Here is a 17,699-nt window from a genome sequence, read left to right as displayed (position 1 = left end):
CTGCACGTCTTGTAATTCTATGTCTGGGAAATTATATATCTATCAAATCTATCTATTTATCTATCAAATCTATCTAACTATCAATCGTATCTATCAAATGTTATTGCATCTATTGATCTATGTAATCTATGTATCTATCTATCAAATCTATCTATCTCGTGGTTGTGCAAATGGACTGTTTAAAGGTTGTTTGCGGTGTGTTACACGGGGAGTTTGGTCTGTCACTGTGAAGCGGGCATAACCCTTACACTACCTGATCAATACAACATCATACCTGATGTTTTAAAGCACGTTATTCCAAACAATTTAGGAATGTTAGGTGATTTATGCCCTTTATGGCGTAAAACCAGACTCTACATCAACTATGTAATTTTCCGTGGGAGTTTTGCCATGGATCCCCCTCCGGCATGCCACAGTCCAGGTGTTAGTCCCCTTGAAACGACTTTTCCATCACTATTGTGGCCAGGAAGAGTCCCTGTGGGATTTAAAGTTCGCCTGCCTATTGAAGTCAATGGCGGTTCACCCGGTTCGCGAACAGTTGCGGAAGTTCGAGTCCGCCGTTCGAGAACCGAAATTTTTAGGTTCGCGACATCACTAACAGTAAACTTAAAATATCAATTACAGGGGGCGGAGCTAACCACTGCAGTGACAGGACGTGTATTTTGAGAGCTCACGATTTTATATAGCCCTTTTTTAAAAATTTACCCTAAAATCCTATAGATTCTGGAGCAAACTTAATGGAAACCCACTAGGAACTGTTGTATAACGGACCATGGAGTGGTTGTGACCTTATGTCGTGAAACCTGGATACTCAAACTTTTTTACTAAAGCCACAATGTAGCTTTCTAGCATCCATGAGGCCTAAGACAGAAGAACTCATTTAGCCTTGTCTGAACAAAAAATATGTCACTACCATAGCCTATGCCTACAAATCTTCCCTGAGCATACAACATGGAAGATATTTCTAATACCCTCCTCAATCTCTTTGAGGATTTTGAGCTTACGCTGCAGCGGAATGTGGACTCTTTACTACAGGTTGCTAGTCTTGGAGGTATCATCTCGCAGACGTCAACAAACGACAAGAAGCCAATTCATATCCGGAGGACAGTTACCCAGCTCATACCTCAGCCAAGCTCCCCAGTCAATCTGCATGTTATACTACCAGATCTCTCTGATCAGATCCCCTTCCATTCCTTCTGACCTACTTGCCCACTGGAGGATGCGGCCAGCCCCTGGGGAAGATCTCAGGATGAGCATCAGGAGTTTCTGACAGTGGCGGATGAAGCCATAATACTTACGGGCTGGGGAGAAGCAGATTGAGTCTCAGAAGCACTGGCGTTCCAATCTGGGGAACCGAAGATTATGAAGAGGATCTTTGCTGGACTTTGTACTAAACAACAGCGGTATGATGAACTTGGCTTGGTCTCTGGTAACCTCCTTATGTGGAGGTCTAATGCTAAGGTGCGTGACTTCATGCCACAACGAGACACCTTAGATGAAACCACGCAAAAATATTATCTCTCTGAATGTACCCAGGGACTGTCAGCTGCTATAGGGGCATACAGGCACAAGAAATACACCATTTGTGAAGTGCGATCAAAGGTCGATGCAATCACACAGGACAGACATGGCATAGGATAGGAGCTTAAAAGCTCCCGCTCCCTGATAGAAGCCTATAACTGGGACAGAATTTGGGATATGTGCTTTATGACGGCTTGCTAACCTGATATAAGAGTATATAAAAATATACAATCTGTAACTACCCTTATAAACAGTAGATAGTAGTTTGGAAAAGAGACTGCATTAAACCAAGGATATTGCAGTACAGAAAGCTCCTTTAACATTAGATTAGAGACATTCTCTGTTTGTCTTTTCTTTTCTGATGACAATATTAACTTGTTTATAGCTTTGTGTTTATTGTTCATTTCAGTTAGCCTTGCTTATACTATTATACAGGTTTGTGAGTGGCCCGGCAGAAACTAAAGCGGAGAAAACTGCATGAGCCATTATATTTATTTTAACTATAGTTGGTAAGCCCGGCTTTATATGCATTCAGACCTACATGTTAGACTATCCAATTTTGATAGTTTAATTTATCCGTTGCCTCTACTCTATAGTGAAATCCCAATTTTTGTTTCCTTTAACTCCGTCCCGTTCTCCCAATATTGTTTACGTTGTAAACAGAGGAAAATGTATCCTACCAACAATCCCCCTATACTATTATTATAAACTAACATGTTATCACAGAGCTAAAAGATTATAAAATGTTTCCCAGGAGACTGGATATTCTATAGCTCATAACTATTTTACAAATCAATACCGAAATCTACAAATGTTTGCTATCTAAATTTTCACATCAATTACAACTAGTTCTAACACATTCTAATTTGCCTCTGCAACTCCAAATATATCCCTTACCCTTGCAAGCTAAACATTACTATTCCCTCCTATCTACATTCTCAATGGTCATGGCCCAAGAGTGGCTGTTGTAAATACGGGGAAATAGACTTAAATATAAAAGAGGTTTGCTGTTGTATAGTTCTTTCACTTATGTACAAAATGATGTGTCTACAATTTGGAGAGTTACTAATTCTTATATGATTATACTATATCTGGAGTGTATTGTTACATTTTCTATTTCTATATTATATTGTATTAACAGCACCATTTTACTTAAATCTCCTGTATACAAGATGGAATCTACTGACAGCTATGAAAAACTGTTTTTATACGCTAAAGTGTAAGACTGTATTGTAGCTATGCATATGCCTGTATATCTTGTAACCTCAATAAAAACATAAAAAAAATATATACATTTTATTACAACCTAAACACATTTGTTGCACCCATAATGCAACCCTAATGTTGGTGATTTGAATTGCTATTAAATGCATTTTAAAAAATTGAGTGCAGAAGACAGTGCCCTCCTTCCTCCAATTCAAGGAGGCCCTTAAACAGCAAATGTTTATTGAACAACTTGATGTAAGGATGGTCGTCAAAACCTGATTGGCCTCCTTCCTCAACAAATGGGAAAGTCTAATACAAACGTTTGATTTGGTAGTTCAAAAGAAACTCCTAGCCCATTTTTTTTACAATAAGACATTTAGAAGCCTCTCTGAGAGGACACATATTTATCTGTCTGACCCCTTTTTGTCTCTCTCCCTCTCCCCTTTCATATACATAACTATTGGAATCCACCTGGCAATTGATTTGAAGCCATGGGTGTATTAATATATAACTTTTTATATTAAAATTACTTCTCAGTTTAAACTTTTCATTTTCTTTTATGTGAATCACATGTTAATGTTATGTTCAAATATTATTAAAATAAAAATATGAAAGGATTTATAAGAATTATCATATCACTCTGAAGATGAAACTTTGGACTTGGATATGGACATATTTGGAACTATTTACCCTTCTCATTTCTCATCAACTGATATACCTATGGGCCAGATTATGAGTGGAGGGTTATTTAAAGCTCCCACTCACACACTAACTCTAACTATCTAGAAGTAATCTTTTTGCACTTGTCAGGTTGCGCTCGAATTATGAGTTTAAAGTAAACTGTTTTCATACGCATGCTAACCAGATGAGCGCAAAAAGCCGAACCAATATATATATATAAATATATATATATATATATAGCTTGAATTGCAGAAAGAAAAAGCCGGCACTTCTCCCAGGATGAATGATAAAAACGATCTTTATTTCATATACATTAAAATAAGTAAGAAAGAATGCCAGGCATACTTTCTAGCTTTGCATTCTCTCTTACTTATTTTAATGAATATGAAATAAAGATCGTTTTTATCATTCATCCTGGGAGAAGTGCCGGCTTTTTCTTTCTGCAATTCAAGCTATCTACTTTCCCTGACCGGCTTCTGGGCACCTCTCAGCTGTGTTGTGCTGTGGATCAGTTCACTCTATAGTGACGCTTTGGGAGACGGATCACTGGAACGCTATTGGAGGATTGCAACACGTGATACCCGGAAGTGCATTGGAGCCCGGGTCTGGAGCGCATACTGAAGACTAACGCCGGCTGTTTTGTGCACGATCCTGCTTGTCAGACTGTCCCTTCTACCTGGGGTGGTGAGTAACCGTCCTTTGGTATTGTTATGGTCTCTCTGTGATTTCAGGCTGCACTACATATATGGCTCAGTTCATGGAACATTGTAACTTATAGCGTTTTAGTGACAGTGTATGCGCTCCATCTCTTTTATTCACTAACTTGCATCTCCTACATTATAACTGTGGATTGGAGCTGGTTGTGTAACATTTTTTCTTTTTTTCTCTGCAATATATATATATATATATATATATATATTTAAAAGAATATCTATTTAAAAATACTTAGAACATATTCTGCAATGTGCAGAACATTAGAATGTAAAATAATTACAGTAAATATACACTATAACACTTTATTAAATATGGATATTGCATAAATATACTTTTACATGTTTTCATCTAGTTAACTGCAATGGACTCCGATGCACTTATATAAATGTCTTTATATGTGTACATATGCATTTATGTGTTTATATGTGTATATATGTCTGTAAATACATATATACACATGAAAATACATAAATACATATATACACACACACACATATATATATATATATATATATATATATACTGTATATATATATATATATATATATATATATACATATACATTTTTAAAGATGTATATGTATGTATCTCAATGTTAAAGCCCTTTGCCTGCTTTTTAATTTTTCTAACACCTAAGATCTCATTCTTTGAGCCTTTATAACTTTTGTGTGCAATATTTTTTTTAAATAATTTTTATTAGATGGTGTTATTATGAGTGTAACTGTACTTTGTAAAGTATTTACCTGCCACGTAGTGTTCCAGGCATCTACTTAGGTATCTCTTCAACAAAGAATATCACGGGAACAAAGCAAATTTGATAACATAAGCAAACCTTTTGGGTTTCATATCCTGCTTGTTAAACAGACTTACTTAAATCATGGGCAATAAATATAACAAATCATAAATACTCTACATTTGCTACAAACTTGATAATAGGTGAAATTTATCAAAAGTTATCTGTTTTCATATGCTCCGTTAGCGTCTAAAGATCATAATCATATATTGTTGGCCAATTGTTCGCTAGTCAGCAAAAAAGGTCAAAGATTACTGGAGCTCTGTGTTCAGCCATTTTTCAATCATCTTTCAAATGTCTGAGCTTTGAATAAGATCCCCCGCCTTCCACAGCCCTTTTTATTTTAAATGATTGTTGTCTCTAGCACTGCTCATGTTTCTAAGAAATTACTTTGTGTAAAGACCGACTGAGATAAAATTTTGTTTTATGTTTCTTTTGTTGAACTATTAGGCTTTTACATGGTGGTGACAAGTTTGCGACACTCTAATGGCTCCTGTTGCTATGGAGTCAGACTGTGTGAAAGGAGAAAAAGAAATGGTCGCTAGATCCTCATTAACTCTTTCATTTCTTGAGTTTTCACTATTCGCTAAATAAAAATGCAAATTAGGTGAGTTTTTACCATTTTAAAAAGTCATCTCTCTTATGTATTGCAAAGAAAATGTTTTACTAGCTATAAACCACAAAACCGCAACTTCAGAGAATCAAAAGCAACTTCTCAATACACTGCAGGATTTCTGACAAATTATCAGTAAAAAAAAAAAGAAACAGAGAAAACAAAGACAACCTGGGAGACAGTAATTTTATTTCTCTTTCATTTTATTTTCTCTATGGTATCATTTTACTTCAATCATCTTTTATTTATTAATACTCTGCTGGACAAGTATTTGAAAATAATTTGTTTTTCGACAGAACACTTGTTATAAAATCCCACAAAGGACAATTGTTAGAGTAAGTCTAACTGCCAGACAAACTGTAATATAGAAAATTGCCTGTACTGTTTTTAATGACAATTTGTTTTTAAATCATTTTTTTTTATTTCTAGGAATACTGAACTTTTATTGGCTCAGTTGTTGCTAAGAAACTATAGATTGTAAAATGAAGAAGTAGTGTGACACCGTGCTTTGACATGAGTCAGATATTAATGTAGGCTTAAACATCAGTGGTGTAATTACTATTCAATTAACATCTTCAGGGCACTGATCAAGGATCTGAATATAGTGCCATTCAACCTTGATAAAGACCTTTATGAGAACGATTTCATAAAGTTGCAGATACATTTATGGGCCCCAGTTTATTAAGGTGCAAACGAACAAAGTTTCCAGTCAAAGAATCTATCCATCGATATAGGAGGCTAGCAATATGTATAGAGCGCCAAGGAGAGGCTGGGTAGAAAAGTAATGGAGCTATTCTAAATCCGTATTGAGGATATACACAATATAATATAAAAACACAATTATATAAAAGTATAATTATATAAAAGTACAACGAGCACCATAGAAGTGCAATACAAGGTTAGCACAATATGACGGTCATATGTTATATTAAAATAGTATATTAAAACACCATATAGGTGGAAAAAAAACGGCTCAGGCTCGGCTCTGTAAGGTGCACCTTATAAGTATGAGAACCGATAAAACTAGGCTTGGTACAGTCAGTAATGTTCCAATAAGTTCCAATTGGGGATCATTAAAAATTTGTGTTCCAATATGCTCAATGAAAAATGTCAAAGTATGTGAAAAAAATCAAGAATTGAAAACATATCCAAAGAGTATAAAAAACAAAATTAAAAAAACTAAATATGAAAAAATGATGACAAAAAACCCAAATTTAGATGTGAGTGATTAAAAAGTTCCAAAATGAAATGTGATTACATTCAGTGTGGGTAAAAGAAAGGATACTCGAAATATTAAGTGGTGGATATAGATCCCTCTGGGAGGTGGTGTGTGCTTCTTAAAAACTGGGTCGTGTGTTTCTTCTTCTAGCCTGTAACAACATATAACAAATAGAACAATAGTGCTAAAAACAAAAGTATTTAGAAGGAATAAGGCTTACCACATGACTGTCGACGTGTTTCGGCCTTCAAAAATGGGCCTTTCTCAAGACTGGGGCAGTCTTGAGAAAGGCCCATTTTTGAGGGCAGAAACTGACACAGATCCAGTCAGTAGCAGCAATTGCACAGCTGGGTCATGCGACTACCGCTGCTGGTTGGCTCTGTTGCTTACGAATCATACTTTAACTCTCTTTGCGGGGGTTAAAAACATAGGGAAAGGATATGAGTGGAGCGGCAGTTTGCACTCTCGCTCACACGTTAACTCCACTAGAAGTAAGTTTTTCACATTCCAATGTTCTTCACATAGCAAAATATGATCCATTTATTCTTAAATACATATTTATATATATATATATATATATATATATATATACAGTATTTGATTTTTTTGGGTAAAATGTATATCTACTGTGTATATACTGTATATATATACAGGGAGTGCAGAATTATTAGGCAAGTTGTATTTTTGAGGATTAATTTTATTATTGAACAACAACCATGTTCTCAATGAATCCAAAAAACTCATTAATATCAAAGCTGAATATTTTTGGAAGTAGTTTTTAGTTTGTTTTTAGTTTTAGCTATTTTAGGGGGATATCTGTGTGTGCAGGTGACTATTACTGTGCATAATTATTAGGCAACTTAACAAAAAACAAATATATACCCATTTCAATTATTTATTTTTACCAGTGAAACCAATATAACATCTCAACATTCACAAATATACATTTCTGACATTCAAAAACAAAACAAAAACAAATCAGTGACCAATATAGCCACCTTTCTTTGCAAGGACACTCAAAAGCCTGCCATCCATGGATTCTGTCAGTGTTTTGATCTGTTCACCATCAACATTGCGTGCAGCAGCAACCACAGCCTCCCAGACACTGTTCAGAGAGGTGTACTGTTTTCCCTCCTTGTAAATCTCACATTTGATAATGGACCACAGGTTCTCAATAGGGTTCAGATCAGGTGAACAAGGAGGCCATGTCATTAGATTTTCTTCTTTTATACCCTTTCTTGCCAGCCACACTGTGGAGTACTTGGACGCGTGTGATGGAGCATTGTCCTGCATGAAAATCATGTTTTTCTTGAAGGATGCAGACTCCTTCCTGTACCACTGCTTGAAGAAGGTGTCTTCCAGAAACTGGCAGTAGGACTGGGAGTTGAGCTTGACTCCATCCTCAACCCAAAAAGGCCCCACAAGCTCATCTTTGATGATACCAGCCCAAACCAGTACTCCACCTCCACCTTGCTGGCGTCTGAGTCGGACTGGAGCTCTCTACCCTTTACCAATCCAGCCAGGGGCCCATCCATCTGGCCCATCAAGACTCACTCTCATTTCATCAGTCCATAAAACCTTAGAAAAATCAGTCTTGAGATATTTCTTGGCCCAGTCTTGACGTTTCAGCTTGTGTGTCTTGTTCAGTGGTGGTCGTCTTTCAGCCTTTCTTACCTTGGCCATGTCTCTGAGTATTGCCCACCTTGTGCTTTTGGGCACTCCAGTGATGTTGCAGCTCTGAAATATGGCCAAACTGGTGGCAAGTGGCATCTTGGCAGCTGCACGCTTGACTTTTCTCAGTTCATGGGCAGTTATTTTGCGCCTTGGTTTTTCCACACGCTTCTTGCGACCCTGTTGACTATTTTGAATGAAACGCTTGATTGTTCGATGATCACGCTTCAGAAGCTTTGCCATTTAAGAGTGCTGCATCCCTCTGCAAGATATCTCACTATGTTTGACTTTTCTGAGCCTGTCAAGTCCTTCTTTTGACCCATTTTGCCAAAGGAAAGGAAGTTGCCTAATAATTATGCACACCTGATATAGGGTGTTGATGTCATTAGACCACACCCCTTCTCATTACAGAGGTGCACATCACCTAATATGCTTAATTGGTAGTAGGCTTTCGAGCCTATACAGCTTGGAGTAAGACAACATGCATAAAGAGGATGATGTGGTCAAAATACTCATTTGCCTAATAATTCTGCACTCCCTGTATATATATATATATATATATATATATAAATATATATATAAAGTTCCAAATAGCGGATCCGGATTTATTTACGCCTGAAACAGCAGTTTCTGGCGTATGAAGCAGCGATTTATTATAAATAGTGGGCGCTTAAAGCAGGAGATTCAGTAGATATGCAAAACAATTATAATTCCCTCTGTAGAGAATAGATCAGACTTTGGGGAATAATATCCAATCTACTACAGTTTTAAATATAAAAATATTTAAAATATTTAGTTAATAAACAGATCTGATATATTAAAAAAAATTTTATTTGATGAACAATTCCAAAATGATAATTAATATTCAAGATTTAAAACAATAATTAATATTAAATATCTAAAACAATACACATTCATTCCCAACTATAGTTGCTCTTTCAGCCGTTCACACACTCCCTAAAACAAATACAGTCTAGATGATTTATATAAAAACAATAAATAAATGCAAGCTTGAATTCGTATCGAAACCAGAAGGTGCAATATAAAAAATTAATCTCAAAAGATTGTAACTAGAGGGGGGGGGAGTTTATATTTATTTTAAATACTAGTGTTTACCAAACCTTAGAACATAACTATCAAAGGGCATGGGAGGTGAAGAATAAAAAGACATTTCTAAAATCGTGTATTTATTTAATAGTAGGGGTATATTGTGAGAGACATATATAATTACATAAGCAAGCAAGGGAATCTAATATTGGGTATATGTAATAAATCTAATAAATATTGTATTGAGACAAATCATTCTATGAGGAAATAGTATAACAACAAATACATTAGATAATAACAATAAATTACCTTAAAAATTCCATAAAAATTACATTAAAAATTACATTAAAAATTACATTAAAAAAGGGGCCAGTTCCAATTCCGAGTTGAGACCATTGGGGTACAGTGTATTAAAATTATAAATTAACTCAGCTTCTCTTTTTAAAAGTTTATTTTCAAAATTGCCCCCCCTCCAATCTTTCCTTACCAAACACAATCCCCAAAATGTGAGATCCTTGATGTTATTTTTATGTATCTCTCTAAAATGTTGGTATAAATGTGTATCCAGCTTCCCCTTTTCTATATTCCATAGATGTTCCCTAACCCTGTCTCTCAACATCCTGGTTGTTTCCCCTATGTAGAGATATTTACACGAACATTGTAACATATACACTACACCCTTGCTATTGCACCTAATTGTATCCTTGATCTTATATTCTTTGTCCATACCTGGGATCACTACATCCTTCTTTTTAATCCCATTTCTACAGGCTTTACAAGTGACACAGGGGAAGAAGCCTCTTATTTCCTCTCCTCTTAGATCCCTATCTTTCGGGGGTCTTTCTTTTTTCCGTTTAAATTCGCTAGGGGCTAAAATTGTTTTAAAATGTTTTGTTTTTTTGTACACTATCCTTGGGTATGGGGGGAGCTTATCTCCAATCACCGGATCATTTTTTATAAGGTGCCAGTGCTTTCTTAGGATTTTCCTCATCATCCCATGATCCTCACTATATGTGGTGATAAAGGGAACATCTATCATTTCTTTCTTCTCAAATTTCTTATTTTTATATTCTAAAAGGGAATTTCTCTCTGTATCCCTAGCCCTTGTAATAGCTGCTTTAATATTCTTCTCCTGATAACCTCTATCTTTAAACCTATCTTCCAATATTCCTATCCTATCCAAGTATCTTGATAAAGACCCACACGGGTTGAAACGCGTAGAGGATTCACCCTGTCACTACACAAAAAACTGCCTTTTTCTGCTATTAGTCTATTTGATAGACAAAGACTGGAGGATAATCTTTCACCGCGTACTGTGTAAGTACTGAAGAGCGGTAACAGAACCAGGACTAGAGGTCTTCCTACACCTCGTAATAGACTTGCGCAAGTCTGACCCATCTGGAGGTTCCGAAAACCAGGTGACGTAGGAGTCTTGGAAGCCGCCGGCGTGCGGTCGATTGTTTGCAGCAGAGCGGCTGAAATACAAGTGGAGTCACGGTAAGAAGGCGGATAGCCTTAAAACATACAGGATCGTAACGGAGATTTCCGTAAAGTATTGAAGTCTTACAGACTACTCTTTTGCAAACCGAATACAGCGCCGGTGAAAAAAGACCGACGGCTGTTGTCACTTGGGATAATCAGTTTTTAAAGAGACTAAGACCTGGCACTTTACCTTGCTGTAGCGGACCTGTCAAAAATTATACTGTGCACAAACTTTTATCATAAAATTTTCATCAGGAAAAGACAGTATTATCTTTAAGTCCTTTTTAGAAATATATTGCACCTTCTGGTTTCGATACGAATTCAAGCTTGCATTTATTTATTGTTTTTATATAAATCATCTAGACTGTATTTGTTTTAGGGAGTGTGTGAACGGCTGAAAGAGCAACTATAGTTGGGAATGAATGTGTATTGTTTTAGATATTGAATATTAATTATTGTTTTAAATCTTGAATATTAATTATCATTTTGGAATTGTTCATCAAATAAATTTTTTTTTAATATATCAGATCTGTTTATTAACTAAATATTTTAAATATTTTTATATTTAAAACTGTAGTAGATTGGATATTATTCCCCAAAGTCTGATCTATTCTCTACAGAGGGAATTATAATTGTTTTGCATATCTACTGAATCTCCTGCTTTAAGCGCCCACTATTTATAATAAATTTGTTATTTAAATTGTTACTATCCAGGAAGGGGATAGTTTTACAGTGAGGCTTTGGAGATTAGATTCAGTGCTTCACCCACACTACTGTATGAAGCATCGATCACAAAGACCGCTGCTCCATAACCTGTCCGCCTGCTCTGAGCAGGCGGACAGACATCGCCGGAAAACAACCCGATTGAGTAAGATCAGGTTGATTGACACCCCCCTGCTGGCGGCCTATTGGCCGCGTGTCTGCAGGGGGCGGCGTTGCACCAGCAGCTCTTGTGAGCTGCTGGTGCAATGCTGAATATGGCGAGCGTATTGCTCGCCGAATTCAACGAGGTCTGTCGGACCTGATCCGCACTGTCGGATCAGGTCCGACAGGCCTTGTTAAATAGAGGCCATAATGTGAGAACTGCCATTAAAATATCTCGATCATACTCTAGAAGGATTTCACTATGAAACCTATTTAGTGGCTGACATAATACCCAGCTGATGGGCTAAAATAATTTGAACCCTGGGTGATCACTATCCCAAAAGAAAAGATGCGATACTCTTTCTGTTCCCAGTTGAGTGCTTTTCTTTCCTAGTACATTTTACCAAGCTATAACTTTATCTTTTCCAAGTTAAATATGTCAAATCTGATTGGGTCAATGTTTTTTGGATCACTTGCTGCATTAACACTTTAATCGTCTGTTGTAAATAGTGCTCTTAAAATACAAGTAACTGCTAAAATGCAATGCAACACAATGCATTTGACTGCTATGTCTTTTTGCACACTTTATCATTATAAATGATCAATAAATGCACATTTAATTACCATTGTAATGCATTTTACTATATTTTATTGTTTCATTTCTTTTAATAAATAAAATACTACTAGAAATATAATTTGTATAATTCTGGTGGTTTTACAAATTCAAACAATGGATAGTCAGGTTAATAAAAGGTTAGTCAGGTTCTAGATAGTCAGGTTCTAGTGGCTGGAATAGTAAACTTACGGCTAGATTTAGAGTTTTGTCGGTAACGACCCGTGTAGCTAACGCTGGCTTTTTTCTGGCCGCACCTTTAAAATAACTCTGGTATTGAGAGTCCACAGAATGGCTGCGTTAGGCTCCAAAAAAGGAGCGTAGAGCATATTTAACGCAACTGCAACTCTCGATACCAGAGTTGCTTACGGACGCGGCCAGCCTCAAAAACGTGCTCGTGCACGATTCCCCCATAGGAAACAATGGGGCTGTTTGAGCTGAAAAAAAACCTAACACCTGCAAAAAAGCCGCGTTCAGCTCCTAACGCAGCCCCATTGTTTCCTATGGGGAAACACTTCCTACGTCTGCACCGAACACTCTAACATGTACCCCGAGTCTAAACACCCCTAACCTTACACTTATTAACCCCTAATCTGCCGACCGCACCGCTATTATAATAAAGTTATTAACCCCTAATCCGCCTCACTAACCCTATAATAAATAGTATTAACCCCTAATCTGCCCTCCCTAACATCGCCGACACCTAACTTCAATTATTAACCCCTAATCTGCCGATCAGAGCTCACCGCTACTCTAATAAATGTATTAACCCCTAAAGCTAAGTCTAACCCTAACACTAACACCCCCCTAAGTTAAATATAATTTAAATCTAACGAAATTAATTAACTCTTATTAAATAAATTATTCCTATTTAAAGCTAAATACTTACCTGTAAAATAAATCCTAATATAGCTACAATATAAATTATAATTATATTATAGCTAGTTTAGGATTAATATTTATTTTACAGGTAACTTTGTATTTATTTTAACCAGGTACAATAGCTATTAAATAGTTAAGAACTATTTAATAGCTAAAATAGTTAAAATAATTACAAATTTACCTGTAAAATAAATCCTAACCTAAGTTACAATTAAACCTAACACTACACTATCAATAAATTAATTAAATAAAATACCTATAATTATCTACAATTAAACCTAACACTACACTATCAATAAATAAATTAAATACAATTCCTACAAATAAATACAATGAAATAAACTAACTAAAGTACAAAAAATAAAAAAGAACTAAGTTACAAAAAATAAAAAAATATTTACAAACATTAGAAATATATTACAACAATTTTAAACTACTTACACCTACTCTAAGCCCCCTAATAAAATAACAAAGCCCCCCAAAATAAAAAAATGCCCGTACCCTATTCTAAATGACTAAAGTTCAAAGCTCTTTTACCTTACCAGCCCTGAACAGGGCCCTTTGCGGGGCATGCCCCAAGAAGTTCAGCTTTTTTGCCTGTAAAAAAAAACATACAATACCCCCCCAACATTACAACCCACCACCCACATACCCCTAATCTAAACCAAACCCCCCTTAAATAAACCTAACACTAAGCCCCTGAAGATCTCCCTACCTTGAGTCGTCTTCACCCAGCCGAGCCAAATTCTTCATCCAAGCGGAGCAAGAAGAGGTCCTCCATCCGGTAGAAGTCTTCATCCAAGCGGGGCAGAAGAGGTCTTCCATCCGATTGAAGTCTTCATCCAAGAGGCATCTTCTATCGTCATCCATCCGGAGCGGAGTGGCAGCATCCTGAAGACCTCCAACGCGGAACATCCATCCTGGCCGACGACTGAACGACGAATGACGGTTCCTTTAAATGACGTCATCCAAGATGGCGTCCCTCGAATTCCGATTGGCTGATAGGATTCTATCAGCCAATCGGAATTAAGGTAGGAAAATTCTGATTGGCTGATGGAATCAGCCAATCAGATTGAGCTCGCATTCTATTGGCTGTTCCGATCAGCCAATAGAATGCGAGCTCAATCTGATTGGCTGATTGGATCAGCCAATCGGATTGAACTTGATTCTGATTGGCTGATTCCATCAGCCAATCAGAATATTCCTACCTTAATTCCGATTGGCTGATAGAATCCTATCAGCCAATCGGAATTCGAGGGACGCCATCTTGGATGACGTCATTTAAAGGAACCGTCATTCGTCGTTCAGTCGTCGGCCAGGATGGATGTTCCGCGTCAGAGGTCTTCAGGATGCTGTCGCTCTGCTCCGGATGAATGACAATAGAAGATGCCTCTTGGATGAAGACTTCAATCGGATGGAAGACCTCTTCTGCCCCGCTTGGATGAAGACTTCTACCGGATGGAGGACCTCTTCTTGCTCCGCTTGGATGAAGAATTTGGCTCGGCTGGGTGAAGACGACTCAAGGTAGGGAGATCTTCAGGGGCTTAGTGTTAGGTTTATTTAAGGGGGGTTTGGGTTAGATTAGGGGTATGTGGGTGGTGGGTTGTAATGTTGGGGGGAGGGTATTGTATGTTTTTTTTTACAGGCAAAAGAGCTGAACTTCTTGGGGCATGCCCGCAAAGGGCCCTGTTCAGGGCTGGTAAGGTAAAAGAGCTTTGAACTTTAGTAATTTAGAATGGGGTAGGGCATTTTTTTTATTTTGGGGGGCTTTGTTATTTTATTAGGGGGCTTAGAGTAGGTGTAATTAGTTTAAAATTGTTGTAATATATTTCTAATGTTTGTAAATATTTTTTTATTTTTTGTAACTTAGTTCTTTTTTATTTTTTGTACTTTAGTTAGTTTATTTCATTGTATTTATTTGTAGGAATTGTATTTAATTTATTTATTGATAGTGTAGTGTTAGGTTTAATTGTAGATAATTATAGGTATTTTATTTAATTAATTTATTGATAGGGTAGTGTTAGGTTTAATTGTAACTTAGGTTAGGATTTATTTTACAGGTAAATTTGTAATTATTTTAACTATTTTAGCTATTAAATAGTTCTTAACTATTTAATAGCTATTGTACCTGGTTAAAATAAATACAAAGTTACCTGTAAAATAAATATTAATCCTAAAATAGCTATAATATAAATATAATTTATATTGTAGCTATATTAGGATTTATTTTACAGGTAAGTATTTAGCTTTAAATAGGAATAATTTATTTAATAAGAGTTAATTAATTTCGTTAGATTAAAATTATATTTAATTTAGGGGGGTGTTAGTGTTAGGGTTAGACTTAGCTTTAGGGGTTAATACATTTATTAGAATAGCGGTGAGCTCCAGTCGGCAGATTAGGGGTTAATAATTGAAGTTAGGTGTCGGCGATGTTAGGGAGGGCAGATTAGGGGTTAATACTATTTATTATAGGGTTAGTGAAGCGGATTAGGGGTTAATAACTTTATTATAGTAGCGGTGCGGTCCGCTCGGCAGATTAGGGGTTAATTATTGTAGGTAGTTGGCTGCGACGTTGTGGGGGGCAGATTAGGGGTTAATAAATATAATATAGGGGTCGGCGGTGTTAGGGGCAGCAGATTAGGGGTACATAAGTATAACGTAGGTGGCGGTCGGCAGATTAGGGGTTAAAAAAATTTAATCGAGTGTCGGCGATGTGGGGGGACCTCGGTTTAGGGGTACATAGATAGTTTATGGGTGTTAGTGTACTTTAGAGCACAGTAGTTAAGAGCTTTATAAACCGGCGTTAGCCCAGAAAGCTCTTAACTACTGACTTTTTTCTGCGGCTGGAGTTTTGTCGTTAGATTTCTAACGCTCACTTCAGACACGACTCTAAATACCGGAGTTAGAAAGATCCCATTGAAAAGATAGGATACGCAATTGACGTAAGGGGATCTGTGGTATAGAAAAGTCGCAGCTGAAAAGTGAGCGTTAGACCCTTTTTTGACTGACTCCAAATACCGGCGGTAGCCTAAAACCAGCGTTAGGAGCCTCTAACGCTGGTTTTCACGGCTACCGCCAAACTCCAAATCTAGGCCTTTGTTCTTTAGAGGACACTGCGCTGTAAAACTAGCTTTAACTTAAAGGTACAGCAAAGTCAAAATGTTTCTATTATAATTCAAATAAAACATACAATTTTAAACAACTTTTCAATTTACTTCTATCATAAAATTTACTTTGTTCTCTTGGAATCCTTTGTTGAGGAGCAGCAATGCAGTATGTGAAGCTAGCTACGCACGACAGGTTAGCCCAAGACAACTTCCATATATGTGTACCCTTCAAACAGCAGCTAGCTCTCAGTAGTGAATTGCTGCTCCTAAGCCTACCTAGGTATAATTTTCAACAAAGGATATTTAAAAAATGCAAGATCTATATGAACCATGAGAATTTTTTTTTTATATGAATGTAGCTTGAGCGCCTCAACTAAAAGTGGGCTAGGATATGAAAGGGTAGTAACTTAGTTTAATAGATGATAATAAAATGTTGACAAACATTTTTTACTTTAGTGTCACTTTAAAGAGACATTCAAGTCAAAATAAACTTTTGTGATTCAGATAGAACATGCCGTTTGAAAACACTTTCCATTTTACTTCCCTTATCAAATTTTTCTGGGCAACAAGATCCTACTGAGCATGTGCATAAGCTCACAGTGTATACGTGTACTAGTTTGTGATTAGCTGATGTCTGTCACATGATACAAATTTGGAGAAAAATAAATTTGTCAGAAAATTTTTTACTGCTTATTTGAAATTCAGAGTAGGTGTTATTGCATTGTCTTTTTATTATGTACTTGTTAATTATGCAATTCTACTGCATTGAGTGGTCCTTTAACCAAGTATTTATTATACCAGCTGCACAGCATTAAATGTATGGTAAATAGTATATATATATATATATATATATATATATATATATATATATATATACAGTGGGGCAAAAAAGTATTTAGTCAGCCACCAATTGTGCAAGTTTTCCCACTTAAGAAGATGAGAGAGGCCTGTAATTTTCATCATAGGTATACCTCAACTATGAGAGACAAAATGTGGAAACAAATCCAGACAATCACAATGTCTGATTTGGAAAGAATTTATTTGCATATTATGGTGGAAAATAAGTATTTGGTCACCTACAAACAAGCAAGATTTCTTGCTCTCACAGACCTGTATCTTCTTCTTTAAGAGGCTCCTATGTCCTCCACTCATTACCTGTATTATTGGCACCTGTTTGAACTTGTTATCAGTATAAAAGACACCTGTCCACAACCTCAAACAGTCACACTCCAAACTCCACTATGGTGAAGACCAAAGCGCTGTCGAAGGACACCAGAAACAAAATT

This window comes from Bombina bombina, chromosome 2 (genome assembly GCF_027579735.1).
Source record: "Bombina bombina isolate aBomBom1 chromosome 2, aBomBom1.pri, whole genome shotgun sequence".
In the NCBI taxonomy this organism is placed as follows: Eukaryota; Metazoa; Chordata; class Amphibia; order Anura; family Bombinatoridae; genus Bombina; species Bombina bombina.
This window is presented reverse-complemented; position numbering follows the sequence as displayed.